This window comes from Trifolium pratense, linkage group LG6, assembly GCF_020283565.1.
Source record: "Trifolium pratense cultivar HEN17-A07 linkage group LG6, ARS_RC_1.1, whole genome shotgun sequence".
NCBI classification, from domain to species: domain Eukaryota; kingdom Viridiplantae; phylum Streptophyta; class Magnoliopsida; order Fabales; family Fabaceae; genus Trifolium; species Trifolium pratense.
The window spans coordinates 30,497,917-30,507,671 of record NC_060064.1 but is presented as its reverse complement, the minus strand read 5'-3'; positions in this window follow the sequence as shown (position 1 = coordinate 30,507,671).

Here is a 9,755-nt window from a genome sequence, read left to right as displayed (position 1 = left end):
TCACTTTATCTACAAACAAAGTGACAATATACACAACTCTGAAATTTCTAATTTAAACTCGAATGAAGATGTTCAACTTAACAATTTTATCATTTTCCAATTGAATTATGGATGTACGACCTAATATTTATTGGGTTAGGCTCTTTGAGATGGTCTAAACCAACTAAGTGTATGTTTGGTTTCAATTCTGGAGTAGCCAGAATTGATTCTGGACATGTAGAATGGATTCTGACTTGTTTGGTTCCTCAAAAGTAGAATTGATTCTGCCTCCAGAATGGATTCTACTTGAAGCTAGAAATTGTAGCTTCTCATTCTAGAATTGATTTTTACACTCAAATTCTTTGTTCAACTCATTTTTGTATGAATATATCCAAACATAAATCAATTTTATCAAACTCAATTCTATTAAAATCAATTATGTCAAACTCAATTCTGTCAAAATCAATTCTGTCCACCGCAAAACCAAACACATACTAAGCGGTCCCATCCTTTTGTTGTTTGTTCTCTTTAAATTAAAATTCCTTTATTCTTTTTTCAAAAAGTAAATTAAATTTTATCAAAAAAAGATTAAATTAAATTAAACAAGGCTGCTTAAGACTTAAGTACTCCATATATATTAAAAAAAGACTGCTGCAGTGCATAGACACCCCCTACCCGTGGGGAAGGGCACGTTTTGATTGGATGTAGGTGAGGTTACGTGGTTCCATATATGGGGAGCATCCCATTCTCCGTACGAAACGTAGGGTTCCACTTTTCCAAATTCCTCCCACAATTTTCCCCTACAAACTTATATAGTCGGCTAAAAATACTCCTTCCTTTTCTTAATATAAAATAGTTAATAGGTTCGATTTCGTTCCATCTTCAAGTATACCACACTATGTTTTGAAATATTGATTGCTTTGAGTTGAATGTAATCTCTCGCATTATTGTTGTTTGTAAAAGACGTTTTGGTGAATTAAGATGTGTGATTGTTATATATAAATTACTCTTAATATTGATTCTCAAGTAAAATTTTTAAGCGTATCGGAACAAGTTTCTTTTAAAACCAAAGAGAACTCAAGTTTGATTTATGGTGAAAATATTTCTTAGTCAGATTTTATTTATCTGATACTCTCTCCGTCCCAAAACTTTAGTCATTTTAGAGTTTTGCACGGAAATTAAGAAATGATAAAAAATGATAAGTAAAGTAATTTTTACTCTTACTTTATTAAGAAAGATAAAATATATTTAATTAATGTTTTAACTTTAGTAAGGGTACAAATGGTAAAATATCATTAAATGTGCATTGATTTCTTAAAAAGACTAAAGTTTTGGGATAAAACTAAAAAAATAAAAAGACCAAAGATTTGGGACGGAGGGAGTAGTCGAATTCTGAATTACAATGGTTCATTCTCCTGAAAACAAAGGGTTAATTATAACACCTAAAAATAATATTAAAAAAATTGTTTTTTTACATTCATAGTATGATTGATGTATCTGGACTGTACAGGTACATCATTATGTTCCATAAATTTAAAAAGCAATTTTTTTTTATATTACGCAGTAGAGAGAATGTATTTTAAACATATTATTCCTTCCGTTTCAAAATAAAGCCGTTTAATTCTTTGTTGGAAAATTTCGTTTTGCAAATTGATATTTCTAGTTCTTGGAAATGGAATCTTGATCTCGTTGAAGATCCTTAGTTAAATGAGTTTATAGTTTTTAAACACATGTTGTATTTGTCTCAATGAATAAGGATATCATTTGAAATAATTTTGTTCTTCTGAAAGTTTCACTCTTTGCTTTGAGACTACTAAACAATAGGTTTTCAACAAAGGATAACTTGAATCAGCATGGTATTTTAATTTTTAATTCTCTGTTATGTTTAGGTGATTATGATGAAACTATAACTACTAACCACTTGTTTATAGATTATGGGTCTTATGGTATTTTGTGGAAAGCTATGCTTGCTTGGTAAGGGGTCTCATGTTTTTACCTAATGATGTTAAAGCTCAAGCTATTCAATTTTGCGGATATTATTTAGAGCACGTTTGGATTAACTTATTTTTGAGCTTATGCAATTTTTATGTATTATTATAAGTTTTTTAAAGTAGTTTATGATAAAATAACTTATAAAATACAATTATCACTACTATAAACTTATAAAATAACATAAAACCTAATTTATGTTGCATAAACTCAAAAATAAACTAATTCAAACGGATGCTTATTCAACCAAAAAGAAAGAAATAACATGTTGCTTTGGAATAAGCAAGGTAACATTAGCAATTGCTAGTTGCTGGATAAAATTCTTGCATGATGGTTGATAGGGATGGCAAAAATATCCATATCCGCAAATATCCGCGGATAAAATCCGCCACGGATACGTGACGGATAACTTAATGGATATTCACGGATGAAATAAATGGATATTTTAATTACCCGATACTTAATGGATATGGATACGGATTTAATGGTATTCACGCCTGTGGATATCCATACCCACTAATAAATAAGAAAATTACTTAAATATCATTAGTTATTAAATATAAAAGAGACTTTTATATTCCGCACAATTTTATGATGAATTTTATTTTAGTTAGAAATGTATGTATATTATTTTTTTAAAGAGAAATATATGGATATTATATTAAGTTTTGGTAAAAAGGAGAAAAATGAATGTGGTGACATTGTTGTAAATTGAAAGTGAAATGCATGAATATTATTATGTGTTAATTTTTATTTTTTTTACTTCTTTTAAGAAATTTTAGGTATAATTAGAAAAAAAAATAAAAAAATTATCATCCATGATATCTGTTAATAACTACGGATACCTCAAAATCCACGGATTACCCGCTTAGTTAATACTCGCATGAATATGGAGCGGATACGGATATCATATTTATCTAATGGAATGGACACGGAAATGGATATCCGTTGACATCCCTAGTAGTTGAAGGCTAAAAAAAATACAGTTCTAATTTAAATTTTTGGTGGTTGACACCGTATCTTGTTTTGTTGATTTTTTTTGTTGGTTTTTCAGGAAAATATTTTCCTCAGCTGTGTTAAACTTTTGTAACTTTTCCTTTAAGCATACCATGTGGTTGTTATTAATTTGGCTCTTTTGTAAAATTATATTATTTGTCTTCTTAAAAATAGCTATACAACGGTAAAAAGATGAATCTAAGAACAAATTCATATCATTCAAGTTAATAATAGCATACAACGAAAAAATACCTACAAATAATATGATAAAATGAAAGTCACCAGAATGTACATGCTTCCGGATCTGCAACGTTGATGCCCAAATCATTGATGGAATCTACAATTGATTGAAGATGATTTTTTAACATGAATTAAACGAACACCGCAACAAGACGGAAAATCAAACAACGTCGTACCAAGATGACGACCAACACAACACCACACTCGAACAACGAGATCACAAGTACAAAAGAAAGCAACTAAAAAACTCAATCTATATGAAAATCACTTATTTAGATTAAAAGCAAAAAAAAAAAATGCAGAAAGGTGATCTTAGATAAAAAATGATCTAAAATCACCCCTCCTAGAGGACGCAGAGAACTCAAAGAGAAAGAAAAATCAATATATATTCATACTGGGGAATTGGTTTTCTTAAGTTTACAAGAGATTATTATTCATGTATGAGCAATAAATGGTCCACAATTCATTGCTCTTGTGTTGTAGCTTGGGGGCACATTTGGATACGGATCTTCAGCACAGTCCAATTCTTGTAGGCCCAATTTGAGGGATCCAAAGTGATCACAATGAATGAATTAACAGCAATAGCAACATTTATTGTCATGTATGTACCAAATACATCACACTCCATTGTGTGTGTGTATATTTGGCTATTTGCATTATCATAAACAAAATAAGGAAAGAAAATGATGGAAAAAAGAAAAGAGTGATAGAAAAACATCAAACGTGGTCTTTTCCATGCAACTTATTTAGGATAACAAAATTCAAAGATAGTGATATGATATTCACAAACTTATAATCATTCCCTATTTTCCCGATTTTGTTAAACATCATGAGTCTTGGTCGTCTAGATCATATCATATTTTCATATCTATGATTTGGTGTGACATTTTTCCAATTTTTTCAAAGAACAAATTCAATACGGATCGATTTAAAACCAAGTTTTGGGTGAGTCGACACTATTGATTGGTTATTAAGAAGGAATATATTTAATTTAAGGTTTTTTCTAATTAACCCTCACATAAATTGAGGGTAGGTGCCCTATGATGATGTGGCACCAATGAAATTCATCCACATTTATTTAAGTCAAACATAATTAATTTTTTACCATAAATTATTTTGACTACTTTTATTTTCAATTAATTATATTTTATGTATTATATTCTATGAATTTATATTTTGGACCTAATTACTTTTGATTTGTTTGCTTCTTCTTCAAATTGTATTACGTCTCAAACAAAGGTCGGACCATTGTCGCAAACCTAAACTTAATTACTTAACCTAATTTTTTCCCCTCTTTTTTCTAAGATCGACATCATGTCAACCAACGTTAATCTATGCAATGATTTAAAGAGATTGAAAAAATAAATACTATATACTCCCTCTGTTTCAAATTACTTGTCGTTTTAGAAAAAAAAATTAAGAACGTGTATTTTTGCACTTAATTTCTTATTATACCTTATTTTAATTCACCAATAAGCTTAATTTGTTTTTTTCCATGCATTTTATCTTTCCAATAAATTTAATATGTTATGTACCAATTTTTTAAAAAAACAAACATTTTTTTTTTGAAAACTTAAAAAAACAAACTTTAATTTTCCAAATATATAAATCTTTTACGGTTTCGACTACTCCTAAATATTTGGAATTTACATGAGTGACTTAGATAGTTAACAATTTTTTTTCTAAAACGACAAGTAATTTGAAACGGAGGGAGTATTTACACCGGAATAGCATAAATTATTTGTTTTGATTTTTTTTGAAGCATTATTTGATTTCATTTAATAAATGTACAAGTGGAATTGTGTATTTAAATTAGAGATATTAGTTTTTTTTCTTTGTTGTTTTTGTTCTCTTATTAATTTTATTTAAACTAACATTGATATATATTTATTTTTTCGAGCCTATAACATTGATTTTATTTTACTAATAACATTGATATTTAATTTTAGAATCAATATATAATATTTAGAAACAAGCATTAATGATCAAATTAATTCTAATTATATTTACACATTGTCTAAAATATAATTAAAGAAAACTAGTAACATAAAATATAATTAATTGAAAATAAAAGTAGTCAAAATAATTTATGGTAAAAAATTAATTATGTTTGACTTAAATACACGTGGATGAATTTCATTGGTGCCACATCAGCATAGGGCAACTACCCTCAATTTATGTGAGGGTAGAGAAGTAGTCACCTTAATTTAATAAACATTTAGTTTAGAGTCAATACTTATTTTTGTTTTTTAGAGACAATTAAGGACATAATTTAGTCTAAAATATAATCAAAACAATTTTTAGTTGATAATTAAAAAATGAGACATGTTAATTAGCTAATAGGTACATCCACAAATTGTCAATTGATTTTCTTTTTATAATAAAAAAATTGAATTAAAAAAATAGTAAAATAGATATTAAAACCGAAAACAAAGAGCGAACAATAACTGACCTAAAATTCGTCAAAAAAAAAAATAACTGACCTAAAAAATAAGTAAGATTGAACAACAATTTTATGTATGTACATATATACAATATTTAGAGGTATTTACAGTGGGAGGTGAGGAGCCTCAAGAAGTTAGACGTTAGTGGTCGAAATCGTAACAGTCATATCGTATCGCAAAACATTTGTCTAGGACATTATCCATGCCTCTTCTTGCTAGCTTGTAGAAGAAAATTTGACTATTAAGATGAGTTATGTGTGCTGGATTATCTTTATGATGGATTGGGCCTAAACTCGGTTTAAAACGAGTTGCTCCCTAGTCAAATCGTGGTCACATGGTGCCCACTTTGTCTGTTTAACAATGTTAATTTAGATAGGATTTTCATTCGAGGGTTCATTAAACCGAGGAAATGGTTGAATAACACAAGGATGATCCGAAGAGGACTTCGGTCAAAGAGACGCTTCATCATTTTATTCTGTTGGATAAAGCAAGGATTATTTGTGGAGGAATTTGGTCTAAGAGATTGTTTGATTGTGTTTTTCTATTGAATAATGTGATGATGATCTGAAGAGGATTTTGGTTGATGAAATCGTTTCGCCGCATCATTCTATTGACCTAATTTTGTTGACGTCACGCTAACCATGATGAGACAACGCGTGCGGATGAGATTATTCAAATCCTAATTCCTCAAGGCCAAGGCGTGCAAGACCTTGCTAGGATTGTGATACGAGAGGATTTCATGTTCGATATCCTTGCACTACATGTTATGCCTATAGTTACTCAAATGTGTATGCCCTTTAAGAGCTTCAAATATCGGTTCTGAGGTTGTTTTTGAACTGTTGGATTAAATGTGACTTTTCGCATGCATTTTTTTAGTTGTTGATAGGATCTTTGTCAGTCGTTGGTGTGTTCACACTTTTTCATATGATTTTGTTGGTATTGGATGGGGTATTATGCACCGTTAGATTTCTCTTGACCTTTAAAAGTTTAAATTTATTTTTAAAGTATCTTTTTGACCTTAAAAACATTTGCCCAAAAGAATCCTTAAAAGTTAAACATGTACTTTTTTTGAGTAGTCTTACTTTTTTATAAATATAGTTTGAAAAATAAATAAACATGTATTTTTTTGTCATTTGAGATTTATCGTTAAATCTAAGTTAACTTTACTCAATATTTTAATTTTAATCGACTATTTTTCTAACTATAAGTAATCAACGACAAGTTAGCTTCATTTTGTCAAACAAAGTTAAAATATCTCGTAGGGGTGATAAAACAGGTCGGACCGTTGAATCGACCTATTTAACCCGCCATTTATGGCAGGATGAGCATGAGTTTTGGACTTGCTAACTTAAAGTCGTTCATCCCTGTCTAACTCGCTTAAAAAAATGGGTCGGAGGCAAGTTGGCCCGCAAACATTTTTTTAAAATTGACTTTTTTTTTCTTCTTTTATATTAAGGTTGAAAATGGAGCAGCCATTAAGCTCAATTCAATTTTTTTTTCTCTCTTTACTACTGATACTTGTAAAAAAGAAACTTATATTTAAGGATTAAACTTAGGTTTTCAATTTCATTCGTGAATGTTTCGTCCTTGTTATGTTCTCAAACCAACTGTTTCTTCCTGCACACTGCCCAAGTCACACTCGACCAAGTCGTCACGCACAGTGGTGACGCAATTTTGTTTGACTTGTTAGTCAACCCTCTCTTGTTTTTTTTAAGCTCCAATCACACATGTTTAGAGGATGTTGAGAAAGTTTAATGTTGTGATGTTGGGTCTTGACTCTTGAGGGGTTTTGAGGATCATTATATTGGACTTTGAATAATCACATAAGTGAGTTTGAGACTACATCTTAATCAAAAACCTTAAGACATTATGTTTTTGGATCCTCTAACTTATAAAGTGTTCAACTTCCACTTTTCTAAACAATGTGAGACTTAACCTCACATTTGCCACAACAAAGAATGATTTTTTTTTTTTTAATTTGGGGAATCGATTCTCTCCCATTAATTTTCTCACCCATGAAATTCTCACCATGCACTTTTTTTTTTCAACAAGTTGGTCAACCAATAAAAAATAGTTGAGGACAAAGATTAATACGTGAGGGGATCCAGTAAAAATTTCACCGGAGACAATCCCTGTCCGAGGTGTAGCTTTGGGGTTGGATAAGAATGAAACAAAAGGGATTAAATTAAAGGAGGTGAGAATAAACATGACCCATGAGCCGCCCATGGCCCACTATAAGTGATTCGCTGGATAGTGGCGTGGGCCCAATTCCTCGACAAAGAAAAGATAGTTCACTCTCATCATAGTATCATAATAATGCAATTATGCCACCTGCAACCTTTGTGACCAAGTAATAAAAAATGTCAATGTTTACAACGAATAATTTATGCATCTTAAATCTTAAATTCTAACATTTGAAACATGAGACACATAAATATGATTTATTTATTTTTCTAAACTATGATCTTAGTGCAAAGTATTCACTTGACTTTATTAATGAGTTGTCTTGTTAGTTGTTGGGGAATTTTGACTCTATCAGATTTTACCATCCAACTAAGTCTTTTTCATCCACAAGGTAAATGTAAGCCTTATTTTAACTCAATTTTTTAAGTTTGGATTGAATCACAACCATTCCATTTAAATAATATTATGTTTAGGTATTAGATTTGGTCAAACTCGACCCAACCCAATTTATATACATTCTTGTATTGTTCATAAAGTTCGAACTTGAGATCTTTATATTTAAGATATTTGAGTTAAATACTACTCATACTAATATAATATTAAGATAAATAATTATGGGAATTTTTACATTACGTTAAAGAACTGTGATAGTTTACACACAGACAAATTTATAAATAAAATAAAAGTTAATTCATGAATACCATTTACAAATTTATTGAATTGACTAATATTCATTGGTGGTTGGATAATTACTACAAATTTTTCAAGGAGTACCTTTACCCTCACTATAATTATATTAATATTATAGTTATTGTAAATAATATTATGTTATTGATAATCAAAATCCAAAGACAAATTTTATAGTAATGCCAATGAGGATATGATTTTGAAGAATTGGGGATGTTGCACTTTTCCTTTTCCAAGTTAGATATTTTAGGTGTTGCTATCACTCTCAAATTGAATAACAAGTTGGTTAATTCGTATCTTCTTGAAGTCACACACGTGGATTTCTTATGCTAATTTGCCACTAAAACAAAGCATCAAGGGTGCTTGCCATGTTTGGGCTGTGAAATAGCTGTAATAGAATATTAGAATTTAGAATTTCATTCTCCTACATGTAACTGAATCTTGGTTTTATATTCCAACGTTACAAGTGACAAAATCACAAATAATCTAATCTATAAAAGCAAGCATGAATCCTTGTTGCTTGGCTGTATAGAAGATAAAATAAATCTTTTTTTAGGATTCCATTCACAAACAAGTTATTTCCTAAATGATCTCTTATTATTCTATCAAACTTAGATGAAAAGAAAAAACATTTTTCATATGTAATCAAATTTAGAGTATTTTTCATTTTATAATAAATTTAAATAAAAAAAAAAACTAACCTACAATTTCCGGTGAACGACCAGCATTTTCACTTATCAGTAAATTATGAGTCATACTCCACAATAACTGAATGAGCATGTACCATAAGTGTATAACAGTTTGATTTAGATCGGTTTTTAGTTAAGAAATTGTTTGAATCAATGAAATCTACATCGGCTCGATTTCTAGTATTTTCCAAAAAGAGAAGAAAAGATATAGAAAGAGATAAAAGTGGTAGCTAGAAAACTAACCAAGAGAATGTGAAACACGAAGACGATAATTGTAATAGAGTTTAGTAGAACGGTGGTGGTGAGTGGAACAGTGGCAACGACCGAAATGGAGGTGGTGAGCAGCGAAACTTAGGGTTTATTGTGAAGGGGCCATAACTCGAACATGTATATCGAGGGAAGAAGTGAAATGCAAAGTGTGTTTGTGTTGCTTTACACAAATTTAACGTTAGGCTGCATGAGATTATTACAAACATCAGTTTGGTTCATCAGTTATGCAATTTTTAAAAATAAGAAATGAATTGAACTGTTCGATTTTTATTAGTTC